This window comes from Numida meleagris, chromosome 4 (assembly GCF_002078875.1).
Source record: "Numida meleagris isolate 19003 breed g44 Domestic line chromosome 4, NumMel1.0, whole genome shotgun sequence".
Lineage (NCBI taxonomy): Eukaryota > Metazoa > Chordata > Aves > Galliformes > Numididae > Numida > Numida meleagris.
In genome coordinates, this window is record NC_034412.1 from 53,946,255 (window position 1) to 53,963,462 (window position 17,208).

The 17,208-nt window shown below is 39.4% G+C and overlaps 2 long non-coding RNA genes across 2 annotated transcripts in view; both read left to right on the forward strand.

Annotated features, from left to right (window-relative positions):
* LOC110398601 overlaps window positions 1–9,246 on the forward strand; it is a 28,601-nt gene extending 19,355 nt beyond the window's left edge. The window contains exons 2-3 of the long non-coding RNA XR_002438491.1: window positions 4,370–4,407; window positions 8,941–9,246. This is a non-coding gene — a long non-coding RNA (uncharacterized LOC110398601). The remainder of the gene's footprint in view (window positions 1–4,369; window positions 4,408–8,940) is intronic.
* LOC110398602 overlaps window positions 1–17,208 on the forward strand; it is an 82,323-nt gene that overhangs the window by 20,068 nt on the left and 45,047 nt on the right. The window lies entirely within an intron of this gene.

Here is a 17,208-nt window from a genome sequence, read left to right on the forward strand (position 1 = left end):
CTAATAAAACCACCCATTTCAGTTACGCTCTTCTTTCCAGGCCATTTTTTAATCCATCCCGCTTGCACTTCACTAGGGAGGAGGGGCATGTTAGTGGGAGGAACTGACATAACCCAGAGTGCACATGGTAAAGCTTAGCTGGTAACAGTGGTGAGACCGGGGACCAAAAGCTTTTGCCAATAGAGCCTGTGGAAAATCTACTGGCTTAGCAAGGCCTTTTGAAGCAGTGAAACTCTCTTGTATAGCATTGCAAAAGGATAGGAGCTCTTGGTAAGACAGCAGATCTTTAGCTAAATGGAAGGCCTGGTTGGCACACAGCCTATTTAGAGTGCTGCTCTCTAGCAAATTTCTTCAGCTCTTGTGGCATGGACTAATTCTGCACTGAGCTGGCAGTTTGCTTTGCGAGACCTATGTGACACCTGCTGTGGAAACGTGCTTCACACAGCAAGGCTATTAATAACCCAGCTCTTGTGAGCTCTTGGCCACAGTCTGAAGCCATATTTTCCTGATAACCCTAAACTATGTTTTGTTTTAATGTGATTGTGGATACTAGGTTGAACCTTTCCCACTGTCAGGGATTTCTGAAACCTTAATTGCTTTTCCAGCTTAATTGCCCCTGGAATGAGCTCAGGAATTAGCCTTTTGCTAATGGGGAAATATTTGAGAGCTGTTATGGCTCTGAAACTATTATTTTTAGATCTAAATTAAGGTGGATAAGTGAGATGCAGATAGCAATCAACGTCTCACTGTATATATTCTAGAATACACTAGGAATTACAGGATTAAATGCAGCCTGAAATGAGTCCAAGAAGCTGTTCAAAATAAGTATTCTTGAGGTGAAACGCCCAGCACATTCTCTCAGCTACATGCAATCCTAATGTTGTTGATGCTCATTTTAATGTAGAGGTCTTATTGATAGGCGTCATTTCACTAATAAATTTACTGGGTTTGTAAATTAAAAGAACTGTCTTTATTGGAATCATATGGGAAGATTTTAAAATTTGCATTTTTCTCTCATCTTAAACAAAAATTAAGAAATTGAATAATGACCTAATTGGTTTTAGCAGCTGCTCTGCCAGCATGTGGAAAATTCATGCAGTATGCCTTGTCACCAGGAGACCTTAACCATTTTTGAGCATTTTCAAGCTCTAGGAAGCAGTGCAGTAATATCTTGCAGTACTTCTGAGGCATATGCAAAATACAGGTTTCAGCAGACACAGCTTAAAGCACAGCAGTTGTGAGAGTGAAAGCTTGAGCGTAGCAAATTAGCAGTTTTATTTTATACCCAAGTCATTACTCAAAGATGGAAAACTATGCTAGAAAAACACAGCATGTGATAAAAATGAACATTATTTTTATTCCTAGGAAGAAACTTTTGTAGAATGGTTATTAGTGCTGCAATTCTTATTACCTACTAGTTTGTTTAAAGGATGCTTCTTATTTCTGCTGGTCCCTTTGACAAGGCAAACCTCAAAACTACCCAAACAGATCCATCACTCAAAAAGGCTGCAGTTCAGCCTAATCATTCTGTTTGCTTAGGTCCCTTGATCATCTTTCTACCAAGACTTTTCAGTTTGTGGGGCCTGTGTGAGCTAATATTTTGAGAACCTGTGGAAATGTAACATATGGTTCTTTAATTAAAGGCTGTCAAAATGCATATGTGCAATGTGACCTAACTAAGATTGCGCTGGGGGAAAAAGACATCTTTTAAATGTGAATGTAAACAATTGTTGTTTGCTTTGGTGAAACAAATGGAAAAAATCCCACAAATCGGTCTCTAGTTCTTGCCTTGCTCTTCTCTCTATTGAATCTTTTTTTACCCATGAATGGGGCTTTTCCTGCAGGAGAGCCCAGAAATCCTCCAAACCGTCTGGAGAAGATATACAAATATTCAGTTTAGAAATAGAGATGGGAGGGTTAACTGGACCATTCTGGGCCAAATAGGTGAGCTTGGAGTCCTTCTCTCTGGGGAGAAAATGGGGAAAGATATGAAGGGATCCTCCATATCTAAGACTCACTGTCTTATGGGAGGAGATGCACTCCCAAAGTGGTCTATGAGCTCAAGAACACCTTGACTTTACCTGGAAATAGAAATATTCTGTCAAACTGATTTTGCTAGTGAGCAAAACTGAGGGACTAGCCAACAAATGGAGGTCTTCCCCATGCCTGGCTGTGGGAAAGGCCATGGTTTGCATTACAATGGCTGTGGGAATGCATGTTGGTCCAATTGATCTCTTTTCAGGCATTTTCTCCATTTAAGTAGGTAGTCTTAAGTAGGTAGTGGCAGCCATTTGGCCACATTGGAACTTCCTGCAATTTCCCAGCCCTGCTTTACATGGTACTGGGCAGAGCAGTCATAGGTCTGCTTTCCCTGTTCGCTGGGGGCAGCTATTACTGCTCCTTCTGCACAACCAGTATTAACTGCTTCAGGCTCCATAATGAAATGCTGGTTGTACTGGCAGAGCCCCGCTTCAGACTCTAAAGGATAAGTAACATCATTCCTGAGAAATCTGAGGGCTAAAGCATATCGGGCTCTGACAGGAACAATCAGATTTATATAATTTTCTGACAGACACTTAAGCTTAAAGCTGTACAAACTGGAAATACACTGTCAAATAAAGCTAATATTTTAGAATCCGAAGGTTTTAAGAGGCGAGACTCAGACCTCTTCTCACAAAGATGCTGCTTTTTTTCTCCTGTATTTTTGGAATTTGTGCTGCCATCGGGCAAGATACCACATATGTAAATCTGATCCTTATTAAGAGTAATAAAAAGTGCATTTTAATGAGGGATGTGTTTGGACTATACCACGATTTACAGGTTTCAGAATGTGTGACAGAAGCAGCAGTTGTTCTTCTTTATTTGTATTAGGAACAAAGTACACTTTAAGCACACTAATGCAGGAGAGATGATACAAAATGGCTTAAAAGCTGAAGCTGGGTCATAATTTTCCAGACAGTGCATTGCTGTGAAGGTGTCCAGAACCATTATGGCAGTTCCTTATTACAGTCTTTCACTGTTCGCCCTCAGATAATTCAGTAGTTCCTTGGGTGTTGGCGTGATGTCTTAATCCTAAGGTTTAGCTAGAGCATGTAGGCACCAAGGCCAGGAGGGACATAAAAGCTTGACCTCAGCCTGTTGTGAATAATTCTCACCTTTCTGTCAGTCTGCATCTTGTCAGGAGGATGGGTTACTTTATTCTTGTTGGCTCAGTGTTGTAAGTAGCAAATTTTAATGGTGAAGTACGTATTTCAAAGACAAGACCGCTGAAAGTGAACTGAGGTTTGTGCTTGGGAACCCCTGTCAATATGTGGGTTCTGCTCTGTGTGCCATGATGACATGCACTGGGTGATCTGACTGTCCCGTAGAAATGACTGTGGACAGGAGCCCTAACGTGTACCAGCATCTACAGAACTCTGGAGCCCAAGCTGGAATGTTTTAAAAGAGCCTGGCTTTAAAAAGTCAGCATTTGACAAAAACAGCTTGTGCAATGAATTTTGTTGACATCTCACAAAAGCAAAAGGATCTTTAGATGCCAAACGGTCTTAAAACTGTTAATGGGCTTTTCATTTTTATTTTTATTTTTATTTTTTTTGCTCCCAGAGCTTCATAATTAGAAGAGAATTTATCTAGATGGCTGAGTTTGTCACACAAGTATTAGAGTAGGATCAAAATCAGCAGGCTTTTTGTACTCTATTGTCCCAAGTTCAAGGGACGTTCATACTTACCCTTATGTCTGTGTGTGGCACAGGATGAAAGCAAAAGCTTGAAGAATACAGTCTCTATCAGGGTGAAGAAACAAATAATTATAATGTTATTTAAAAACTGAAAAAAAAACAAACAAAAAAACAGAACTGTTCTGAGTAGCACAGCTTGTGCTCCAACTGTATTTCTGCGGCAAATTACACTACTTTAGGATCTTCTTGCTGGAGAAAGTTCTTAAATCTAATTTTCCCTCTTATTATTGTTACATAATAACTGTACCTGCTTCTTCTATGTTCTCATCAATATTCAGTGTAAGAGTTTAACCTGGTATGATCCTTTCAAACTTGTTTAAAGATGACAGATACCTTTATCCTCTACAAACACAATCTACTGTTTTTTATAATGAAGTATTTCTGAAACCTAAAAGTCTCCTTAATGCTTTAACATCCTTCATTTACATCCTGCACTTCAGAAAAGAAACAAGTAACCAGGAAATCAAACAGGAGGTGGTAAAAGGAGTACAGGAACAATAAGAAAGCACTAGATTGTTAGAAATACTTCTTTAAAAAACATTTTGTCCTCAGCTGTAGGTATTCCACGTGACTAGTGCTAATTTCTCCATCCACCTGGAACTCATTTTGAAGGTTTGTCCATTTGATTTTAGGTGCCTTCATGCAAGCTGTTGCATGCTGAGGAAGCGGGGTAAGTATATTATTGTAGTGAAAAAGGTAGTTTCCACTGTTTAGATGCTCTCTTAACTGGTTATTTGGGAGAAGTAGTAAAAGGAAAAAAAAACAGAAAAACAAGCCCATCGCCACCACCAAAAAAAAAAAAAAAAACCAAACAAATTACAGGGACAGGATGAGCAAATGGAAAAAAAAAAAAAGAAGCCCTTCAGGAATTGTATAGTACAGCATAATTGAGTGTCTTGTTAAAATCCTCTTCCCTTTATTATCCTTGCAGTTAGTACAGTAGAGGCTTTGTTTGATGTTGGGATGATTTATGAGTGCTTCAGAAATGACAGAGAAAGCAGAATTTTAGTGAAAGGAGAGATGAATGATTGCCCTGATAAGACCATGGTATTCATAACTGTAGCTTTGCTTGGCTGTACTTTTCTAGTTTGTAGAAATCTAGTTTCTGTAGTCTTCCAGTAGGAAGATACAAATCTCTGATTATCAGTGCTGAATATATTTGTCTGAGTACGTCTTTTACTTAGATTTGAGGTGTGTTTCTGGTTTGCAGAGGTGCAGGGGTTGACCTGATGGTGGTATAAAAATACATTTGAAAGAAGTTTAGGAGCATTTAAAGTATTAGTGAACTTCAAGACATTTAGCAAAATTGATGGGAATTTATGAAATACTTCAGTTTCATTAAAGGAGCATTTTTCTCACCCCCTCCCTGTCCTTCCTCCCAAATGTTTTCTGAAACTTCAGCAATGCTAGTGATGACTTTCCTTGAAAATCTGAGAGTAGGTCGTCAGCTGCCATTATTGACCCTAGCTCAGTAAAATTAGTGGCTCAGCTTTCTGTTTTCATGGAGTAAATCTAATAATCAGTGGCATGCTAGTGATATGGGCATGTTACATGGTGAAAATGAAGTTAGATTACATTTGTAAGGAATCCACAGAGTTTTCATACAAATGATTTGGTGTTAACATAGGTACATCAGCTTAGATCAGAGGAAGCTATTCCTTTTGACCCAAGTAGAGCTCTTACTACTTACATGAATTTTTGCTCAAATCTTTATATCGGTAAATTTTCTCTTTTACAATTTTCTACTGATTTTTACATATATCCTTTGTTTATAATCTGTTTGTTTACCTTTTGATGGGTGGGTAGTAACTCTTTTTGCTTCTGTATCATATACTGCTTTACAACTAATTCACAACATCCTTCCCTTTGGTTACTGGGCATTTTTCCCTCTAATGTACAAACAGTCAGGTGATTGTAAAGTTTAAATATAACCCCCTTGTTAGCAAGGGATGGACTTGTGTGTTAAGAAGCAACCAGAGTCTCCACTTGGATCTGTTCTTTTGCTACTAATGGCAAGCCTTGTTCAGGCTCCCCAGATGTAAATCCAGATGTTGTGAATGAACTAGTTTGGTCTCTTCCTAAAACTGTGGGTGTTGCACCACAGTAACAGAAGCCTTTTAATTATCACTTCATGAGATTCCCCGTGAACCTGGCATGAGTGTATTTAACACTTCCTATTTCTAATTACCAGTATTCTGTAACATTTCAAAAATAGACCAGAAGCTTTGGCCCTGTGTGCCCAACAGTATGTTATGCCTTGTTTAGACTTACTGCAATGCTGTAGTCAGAGTTCTTGTAGCCTTGAGGGAATTTTCTTCCATTTCTTGATTTAATTAAACATTTCCCATTAAATTTAATTATATGTTAAGATGGAGAATTCCTCCTGACCCTACAACAAGAAGGGTTTGCAAACCGAAGTACTGTTCTCACAGAATTTCTTCAGGGACATCATCTTGTTTGATAGAGCGAATAATTTAACAGATTTTAGTATTCTGACTTTTTGTGAAGCCTGTTTCTGTTTATCTCCACTCAGTTCACTAGAAGCAAGATTGTGAGATGTGTTGCCACAATGCTCTCATTATTATTGTTATTACTAAAAAGTGAGGATCACATCTATGCTATCTGCTTTAGTCTGGTGGCTGTAGGTTTGGCTGTAAGCTGCTTTGGTGCAGAGCCCACCTAAAAGCTTGATGCTCTTTCAGTCTTGTCCATTTTTTGTTTTGAGGCCCTGGTAATCAGACTGCAGTATGTTCCTGCCCTTTATTTGTGTAGTGTCAGCACTGGACATTGACTGCTGGGAATTTAGGTACTGTGTAATGTAAACAAGTGTGCAGGTAGCTATGCTTATCTTAATTAAAGTGCTGCAGTATCATGTGAAAGCTCCTTTGGTGTCCTGAGAGAGTATTGTTGCAGTTATCCCTCCAATAACTGTGGTATTTCTACTCCTTTAGCTATTTAAAGAAAGGAAAAAAAAGAAATGTGACACAAGAACTATATGTCCCACATGCTAAACACAAACCCACCGAAGGAATCTCTTGAAGGCTATTTCTGTAGTCTCCCAGCTGGCTCATGATAGCACAAAGTAAAGCTCTAGAAAGAGCAGAGTCTCATTGTATGGTAACTGTTGACTCACAGCCTGAACCACTGATTGAGCACCTGGGAAAGGACCTGGTCAGCCCTGGGAGCACAGGTGAAGGCAATTCACTGTGTGACTGGAAGGGATGGATCCTGGCTCCATCTCTCTTAGACCTCATTTAAGGGCTGACTGCCACTGCAGAAGGATCTTTTTCTGGAGATCCCTCCTTGGTGGAGTTTTCCCCTGTGAGCCTCAATCTTCAGAGACAGGTGAGCAGTCCTTTTCCCTTTACTTATGATGCCTTCCTATTGTACTAGTCCCTCTGTTATTACACCACTTATATCACCTTTCCATTGTGTTGATCTTTCTGATTGTTACACCCATCCAGATCACTTTCTTTGTAGCTTCTGTACTCAAGTTCACAAACATGAAGGAAGGGAAGGCTCATGCTTCTCTCTGATATGCAGCACGTTTTATGGTGTAAAAATTTTCTGTAAGTACTTTACTCAAATATGTTATTCTGGAATGACCAGGATGTAAACACAGTGATTTTGCCGTTTATATAAACTGCTTTTATATTAAAAAGTGTTTGGTTTATGTTGTTTATATGTACAGAAAAACCTGCTTTGAAAGAGAAGCTCTGGGCAGAGTTGATTTCAGTGGATTTCACCGTAAATTGTGTTTATAAAGCAAGGAGGCTTGGAGCCATCCCACTTTGCTTTCTCTCTCTGGCAAGCTGCTCACAACAGGAAGAAAGTATTCAAAAGATCTTTGACAGGCGGTTTGCAGGGAGATGCAGTTTCTTCTTTAGGGACATTGTTTTAGTGGACATGGTGGTGATGGGTTGATGGTTGGACTAGATAATCTTTGTGGTCTTTTCCAACCTTAAAGATTCTTCGATTTTGTTATTCTCCATGGTCTGCAGGGCATATGGCCTAGACTGCTCTTGTAGGTGTTGCATTTTAGTGAGGGGCTGAGCTTGGACACAATTGTTTCTGCAGTGTCAGCGCTGGAAAATGTTGCATGTAAAATACTAGACCACATATTTTATGTAAGAAGTTCTTGTAGTTCATAAATAGATTTTCATAGTCTACATCCACAGGAGCAGGCTTGCTTACGAAGCTTTGAAATGTGGCTGTATTTTGAATGGTGACTTGCTTCTTGGTGCTGTGCTTGTATGTAGCTTACCAAGTGAGCAGATCAGAGCCTCGTTGGCTCTAAACTACCCTGACCACAACACTGCCATCTCTTGCAAATTTATCTTTTTTTGTAGGAAGTTTCACTTGATCGTGTTTCTGTGAATTCAGTCAACTAAGTTGGTAGCACCAAAGGAGGTACCTCGAAATCACCTTATGTTGAGCACAGATTAAAAAAAATAACCACTAAGAGTCAGACAAAGGACTTGTCTGTCTTTCTCTTCCCATCTTTGTTGAAAGCTCTTGTTTTCTGAAGCCAGTCTCCTAATTTTACAGTCTAACTTGTAATTTTGCAGTTGTTAGAGTTGGCAGCATGGGAATTGATTGAAAAATGCAAAGGATTCATGTCATTCCAAGGAAGAATAGACTCGAGTTCAGTCCTGGGGATCTGTGCCAAGAGTTGTCAGAGGATGCTTGTGAAAAGTCCATTTTTCATAAGAAAATGAGCAGATGTGTCTGAATAAACATGGCAAGCTAGTCTGTTGAATAAGAAGGTGCTGATTCTATGCAATCATTTTTTTCAAGACAAATCCTCCTTTAAGATGCTTGTGTAGGTCATTTCTGCCCTTAGCTCCTGTGCTTGAAAGGATAAGCATTGAGCAACATCTATTGGTGTTTGGATTTGTACTTTAAGAAGGTCTGATAATGAGAAATTCCTTCCCCTTGTTACTACAAGGGTAAATGTTCCATTTATTTACAGACTATGTGTCTTTCAAAAATGCTGAAGACAATTTGTTTCTTCCTGTAAGTTAGATAGTTTCACGCTTCTAGTAACTATTGCTAGTTTTTGAAAACTCAAATTGTATTAATTTTATATTTTGCTTGAAAAAATGAGAAAACTTCATCTGAAAAATAATGCATGCAAAATATTAGTGGAGGCGCAGCATTTTTCTTGACGAAAAAAACCCGACATCCGTGTTCTTCTAAACAGGTGCAGACCTGAAGCACAAAGCCAGCAAGGGTTGAGATCCAGCAAGAATGCCCAGCATCAGTCAGAGCAGAACCAGCCCTTCAGTGTAGCTGATCAAGGCTAAGAACATGGAAAAGACATTTGGGAATGAAGTCTTCAACCAGTCGCATTGCCTGGTTTTCTTCCCCCTCTATCACAAGCTGTCTTCTTATTGCTGCCTCTGTGAAGGGTGCTAATGACCACTCTGCCCATCTCTTTATATGAGCAGAGAGATAGGAAGATTCAGATCTATGTCTGAAAGAGCAAGCAGTCAGTACCTACCCAGAAAAAGATTGTTGGCTCTCTGGTTAAAAACTAAGGTGTTTTGCTAGTTGTTTGAGACTAAGGTTCAACTCCTCTGTCTACTGATTCCTCATTTTTTGTCTTTCCACATGCAGCGTCCTTCCTCTCTGCTGTTTTTGAGCTGCTAGCTGTAATCTTAAGCTCTTGCTATGGCTTTTCTGAGAAGGGAGTCTTGGAAGCCATTTGAAAATTGTTATCGCAAAGCTATAGGACCAATAATTGAAGGGATTTCATGAAAGTGGTAAAATCAAATTAACAACTCAATTTGCGTAGGATTTCTGAGTGGAGGAAAAAAAAAAATGACTCCTTCTTTTGTCTGTGATCACTGCCTTGAAGATAAATGACTTTGCTCCTTGCTGCAGCCCAGTATACGTAGCCTTAGACACTACATGTTTTTTTTGTTTTGTAATTGATTTTTTAATCAGAAAATTTCAGAACAATTTCAAACCCAAATATTTTCCCTCTGCCCTTTTATCTTATACTTGCTCTCTGGCTGATTCATCTGTCAGTATAGTGCGCTGACAAATAAATCATTGTCAGTGCTCAGTTCCCCAGTGTACAAGTCATGAGTCCCAAACTAACCCTGCAGTGATGCAAAGATCCTTGCTTCCCAGCATTATCGAAGCTTGCTGACTTTGCAGCATCCCACTGTGAAGGCAAATGCGTGCCATGGAAGACAGTATCTTCTGTACCTAAGAAAAGACTAGCAACAAAGGTGTTGTACAAGCACAGCATAAATACAGTTAACACAGGCAGCGTGACTTCTTTTGACTGGCTCATGGCGGGGCTGGTTCCGCACTGCAGTATGAGTGGCTGACCAATGGATTACAGTGCTCTGTGGGACCTTGAGTAAGCAGATCTCTGTACTCATAGTGCAGTTTCCATTTCTGTTTTGCTGCACTCTTGCTATATACCTTGAGTGAAGAGCAGACTCTTAGTTCTGAGCTTTCCTGTCTATTTGATTTCACATGTATAATGCTAATAAGCCATCTTGGAAAAAAGCCTCTCTTTCTGACCGTGTTGGGGCTCATCACTTGCCCTCAGAGCAGTAGCAGGATACAGCATTGCATCACAAAACTTCACTGACAGCCTTTAAAGACTTTGCTTGAAGTTCAGAAGATGCTAGATCATTTTGAAGTGTTTTGCCGTTGTTTATTTTCAAAAAGATTAAAATTCCTGACCTTGCAGCTGGCAGAGAAAAGCTTTAAAATACAAACATGTTTAATGAAAGTCACCAAAGTCAGCAAAGCCTGAACTTCAGCTGATCATATGGTGCAAAAGCAAATGAGCATTTAGGAATTCTGCGTGATGCTGTTCCAGCTTAGGCATGGGTGTCCAACCTTTTGGCTTGCCTGGGCTGCACTGAGTAAAAAGGAATCATCTTGAGCCACATACACAAGATCACTCCAAAAGTAATGCCTCCTATTTATTTCCATGGAAATTACAACTGATGTGAAGAGCACAATAACACTATTTGATGGAGAAAAATCTCAGCTACAAAATGCTATTTTTCAATACAGTCACCACCATTAGCTGTGCGTTTTCACCAGCAACAAACAAGAGCCTGCAAGCTGTGCTTATACAAATCTGCACCAACAGAAATGACCTACTGTTGCTGTCACCGCTGCTGAAATGCACCACTCATTGTCTCACTGTGCTCACATCTCCTGCTTGGTCTCCATTAATGTTCAGAAAGCATCAATGAATGTCACTGGGTGCTATTTCTTCTGCATGGAGGAATTCGGTGAGACACCTTTGCTTCATACGTACTTCCATGTCAGGTGCCAGTTTGTCAAGCAGCCTCTCTGCTGCCCTCTGTCATGTGGCAACAACATGTAATGGAATACTGGTGGGAAGGTTCAACCTCTACTGCTTTCCCAACATCTGCCTCTGACACTGTGGCCAATATAATAAAATAGCAGGCATTATTTTTGGAGCATCCTTCATAAAATATGTAATATAGTTCATGTATACAAGTAACAAAACTTATTCAATTTCTTTGATATTTTTTATTAAAAAAAGAGAGCAACAAGAACGCAGAGCTAGTGGGATATTTGACCTTGTTTTTGTGTAACTAATGCATCTGGTTTGATGGCAGTGGCTGCAATTCCTAGTGTGCTCTCATCAGAGATTTTTGATGAAATTTTACTTCTCTGGTGCTTCATCCTTGAAAATAGTTGTTCACAAATGTACATACTGCCAAAAAAGCAATGACATGAATAAGATGCGACTGTGAAGTGAGGGATATCTTTCTCTGTAAGAGAGGGCTTATAAAAGTAAAGAGACGGTCACGTTTTTGAGTTGAATGTCTGATTGTAACTCAATACACTCCATTTGAAAATTCCCAGGTAATGTATTTATGTCAACTGAAAATGGAGTTGCAAATATACCCCAAAAATGATGATTTTTTTTTTGCAATCTTGAAACCTCTTCTCAAATTGCTTTATCAAAATGAAAAGTATATATTTTTTGCTGTTCCCAGGACTGCATTTAGCCAATGAATCAAAACACATTCAATTACGTGCTATTACTTGATCTGATACTGCACTGCACCTTCCATGTGCCTGGTTTCAGCTCAGACAGTATTAATAGTGTACAGAGGTATAGGAAAGGGTGCTAATATTACTACGTTATTAGTATAACTTCAGAAAGATATTCAAAATAAAGCAAGAGGGGATAGAAAAACTACAAAGAACTGCAAAGACGAGCAACCTCCAGCAGATACCATATTTACATTGTTAAAAATGGGGAAAACCTTCTTTGTACAGAAGTTATCAGTAAATGAGAAAATAAATAATAAATTACCTCTTTGATCAAAATTTTCTTCCTCTTGGAAAGGAAAGAAACTCCATTTAAAAAAAAAAAAAAGGCATTGCTGTAAGTAGCATTTTACTGTTGAAAAGCAAATAGAAACAAGCCAGGATTTTCTACTTTCTCTAACTTTGTGGATTAGATTTGTTTTGGTGTCTCAGAGTAGTCAGTGTTCGACCTCTGTCATGCAGTAGCACAGATACTGTCATATTTGTGAACTGGGTAGCAGTGCGAGTTGGAATGAAACTATAATCTTCTAATCCGAGTCACTGGTTAGGCTGAAATCAGTGGGGTCACAACTGGTGTAAAGCTGTTGGAAGTGCGATCAGCAAAATGAGTCGGTGTAGGAGGTGATTGCGTTTCTGTATGTTCTGACTGAATGCAGCACTCCAAAAGAGAGATGGCAGATGAGTGTTGTGTCTCTACTACACAGTGCTTTTCTCATCATACATGCTAGGGAATGCGCATCTTGGCTCCACTGCTGCCTGTCACACGGGTGTCTCTCTCTGGGGAGTGCTAGTGTATGTGTCTTAGAAGTAGAGCACATATGCAACCTTTGAAAGTTGCTAGAAGAGCTGTACATAGAATTGAGGTTGTAGGATGGCAGTGTTCCTGTCAAACTTGGTGAAAGAAAAATGCCACAAATGTGAAACAGGATGTGGCTGGGGAGCAGAAATCCCCTGTTGCTGGTGGCACTGCTTTTGTTCTGCGTTTTGGAAGTCTTCCCTAGAGTTATGTAATTAGATACTTCAGAAGAGATTTTAGTAGTCTGACCTTAAGTCCTGTAATGGACATTTTTTTGCTTATAGGCACTTAAGGAAAGTATGTCTTGGGATGCATTTCCTTTTAGTATGGCTGCCTGTTTGTGACCTTACTTATGGTTATCATCCTCTCCGATATTGTGCGTGTATCCTTTGCTTCCCTTTAGGGAGATAAAGAGATATGCAGACATGTAAATGATCCTTCTGTAACTCTCGCACAGGATTTCATAGTCTGTCACAGAGGAGCAATCGTCTATCACGTTAATATGGCTCTTATTACAGTATTTATGTCAAAACCCCTGTCTTTCATCATTTTCATTAGCATGAAAAGTAAGGTTTTAACAACTACGGTAATAGGTAATAATGTAGCATTAGAACATAAATCTAGTGACAATACAGAAACCTATGAAATGACAGGGAGATGTTATAATTTGCTTCCACACTTATTTTGGGGACAGATTTGTGTAGGTGGCTTAATTTCTAGTAAGTATTCACTGTAATTATCAGAGCTAACAGGAATTCTTGGCAAAGAGGTAAAAGAAATCCTTGCATTGTAATTAAAGATGAGAGCTAGCAGTTACAGCTACAAATGACCCACTTTCTGGTGGTGCTCAGCACACATTCCCTTCCCAGTTTTGACCAATGCATGTCTTAATATTACAGTAACAGGAGGATTCATTGCCAGAATCTGTGACTTAGGTAAAGGAAGAATATTTTAGAAGTAGCGTGAATTCAGAGTATGAGTAGGCAAAATTGGAACTGAAGTAAACAGATCTTTGATTTATTTTAACTGTTAGAATATTCTTTATTATTATCAGAATTGTGAAGCAGTTTGTGAAGTTGGGGAAGCCACTTTTAAATAACTTCAGGATGATAGGTCAGCCTTGGAAATACAGCTAAATAGCTAAGGTGAGGAAGATTGTTGTCAGCATACGACTGTTCAGTGGTACTCCGTAAGGCGGAAAAAGAAGGACAATTTTCCTATACAGAAGGAATGCAAGCGGAATTTAGTTATACAAACCTGTACTTGAAAACAACTTTACAGTTAATTTGCAATGTAATGGAGTGTTTCATGGCTTTTAGTGGTCAGGATGTTGGTTTTAGAGAGAGTGTGGGTAACAGTTTTAAACGCATCCAAGTGATTTACAGCATTTGTACACTGCAGACTGATGTAGTTCCGAGAGCCTCAAGCAAGCATCATCTGCTCTAGTGCCAGAGCTGAATGCAAAGCTGTTGGCAGCACTGCTGCAGATCTAGAAAGTCCTGAGCCCCTCCACTCTGTGCACATGTGCTGGCAGGCTCAGAGCTGTCTCAAAGGCTGTACGTGGCCCTGCATTGCTCTCACAAGAACAGCCCTTTTGCTTTGAGGGCTGGGATTGCTTTTACCATGTAGCACTGTTTTCTCTGGCTGAGCTCTAGGAGCAAACACTTGTAGCTGTACGTCCTTGTGGCTGGTGATGTACGTCCAGTCTGGCTGTATGCCTGCAATCACTTGTGCATGAATGAACGTGATCAGGCAGTGCTTCTTTTTGAGTCTTGAACTCTAGTTCTGGCATCCACCCAGCATGGGTGATGACAGGATTTTGCTTTTGCTGCTGACCTAATGCTTCCAGAAGACCATTGAGCCTTCCCACATGGCTGCAGAAAGACTGATGGGATTTTGTTTTCCAGTGTGGGAGCAGGCAGTTTTGTACATCCATCTATCACTGTTATCTGCATCACAGATTTTCCTGGCCTTGGCCTCTCATATACGAATAAGTTGCACCTCCTTGTTTAAAAAAAAAAAAAAAAAAAGCTAGCAGCTCGAGGATCCTAGATCCACAGAACATCTAGAGTTGGAAGGGACTGTCAAGATCCAGCTCCTGGCTCCAGAAAGGAACACCCAAAATTAAAAAAATAGTGAATCCCAGTAAAGTAAAATGTGAATTTACAGTTTGCAAACTTATAAACTGTTTTTTCCTTTGCAAATCCCTGCACCAGGAACATAGAGCAGGCTGCCTGCCACCATGGGCATCTGGCCACTAGGTTCAGCAGCTGCCCTGTGAGTTTAGGCTCCAACTTGGTGGACTGAACCATTCAATCTGGCCTGTGGTTAGTGGCAAAGTGCATTTGTCAACCACAACCCTTCTTTTCCGGCTTGTGAGTTAGTTAGTCATTGTCACTTGTGTAAGTAAGCAGACTGTTACCAGTGTTGATTTATGATAGTAACTTTTTGTCTGTAGAGATCAGTGTTCTGTAAGTGAAGGTGAATGCTCTCATCCCCATTTAACTGGTGGGAAAACAGTGATGAAAAGCAATTTCTGAAAAGTAGCAGAACTGGTAGTTAGCCACTGTGGAAAAAAAATCCTGTCTCTTACCATCCTTGCGAAGGCTTCATAAATTTCAAGTGTGGATAATGTGCAGTATGAGACATGTTTTGATATATATCTTTTTGATAGACAAATCATAGCCTATCTTTATGTTTCCAGGCAGGATGAGCCTGGTTCTTAAAATGAGATTTCCTGTGTGAATATTCATGTTCACAAAACCGAATTCAAGTACTCTGCAGTATTAATAGATTTAAGCACATATTCTTGCCTGAGCTTTCTCACTAGTGCACTCACAAAAAGAGTTTGCAAACTGGAATTGGATACAGTCGAAGTAAATTCATTTGAATTATACTAATAATTGTCTTTGCAGTGGTTAGCATCACTTTGTCATCTTTTCAAAATGGGATTTCAGTTCCATATGAATAACAATCCATCTTTGTTATCCCCATCATCTTTATCTCAGTACAGTCGATAATTCATGAGCATGGGAGACACTCGGAGTCCAGGCAGTTGGCTGGTGCCAGTGGTTTGTGCCCTGGGAGATATCTGGAACTAAGCCTGTCTCCTACAAGAGCCTCTGCTCTTTGAAGCACCCTTGCAGCAAAAGTGATGGCTGTGTGGTATGACTGGAGGGATCAGGAAGATGGCTGGTCAGCTATCAAGCTGTACAGGCAACAACTTCCCCAAAGTCCATATTGTAACAAACTGGCAGTTTGGAGTTACTGTAATGGATTTAGGCTATATGCTTTTTAGATGTTAAAGCTGCCATGCTCCAATTATGCTAGACCTTCCATCAACTGACTCTTTCCATGAGTTAGAAAACTCCTGCTTGCATACATTAAGTTATTCTTATTTCAACATTTGGTCACACCACTCTACCGATACCCTTTGGATGGTGTGAGCTTGCATGCACAGGTGTGCAGACATGCCAGCATTTTATCCTTACTTTGCCAGATGTGTCTGCTGATGGTGAGCGACGAGCAGGAATAAATGCTGCAGGCTTTCTTAGGAAAAAAGGTGGTGCCTTTATATTTACACAGCACTGCTGCCTGATTATTCAGAAGCTCTGAGGCTTATCCCAAGATGATGATTTTTACATCAGAAGTAGATTAATGGAAGTCGACAGCCTCATGTCCATCCAGACGCAGTGTGAAGCGATAATAAGTATAGAATTGCTAGTCAGTAGGGTCCCATGTCACATACTCAGACTAGATAAATGATGAATATGTAATGAAATTACATAGAATTGAGACAGATGGTTCTAGCTTTTGATAAATGCATATATCTTCACAATCAGATAATAATGCCAATGTGTGGAAGATCAATTGGGATATAACAACTTTGAAAACGAAAATCATTTTTCTGCTTTCACTTTAAGATGCGCATTTAAATCAGAATCAATCTTAATTTAATTATAATTTTTTTCATCATGAAATTAAACAAGAAGAAGAGAAACCCCAGGAAAAAAAATACAGAAACATTTTCATCTTATTTTGCTTTGAACTCTAGTTATTTATCCTACTGCGTATAATGAAATGCCATCACCAAAAAGAAAAGACAATTATTTTCTGTCCTATAGACATTAAGATAGATTGATGGTCTCACTATAAAAAGGTCTAAATGAAATTCTTGACACCTTTTTAGGAAGATGTCATTGGTTCCTAAAAACTCCAGTTATGAGGAAGCTTATAATATGGTCTACCTGTTACTGATAGGGATGTTTAATATTTTACTGAGTATTTAAGGTGCAAAAGCCCTTGAGATAAATCAACCTCTCCTTCTCTCTCTTGACTTTAGCATTTTACTTTAGGTACATCTTTCAGAGAATTGACATGATCGACTAGGGGCATGGTGCACAAATTACCATTTGAGATAATGTCATTACCAAAAAGTAAGGATTTTTGAGAACAAAATAATTATGAAGCTCATTAAATTCACAGTTTCTGGATATTGCAGATTAGTAAAAGAGTAATGGCAGCAACTCGGCACATAATTTTTGCACTGTGGTTGTGTATTATCTGAATTACTGTCACTTCCTTTGAATTTTAAGTCCTTGCTTGTGCAGA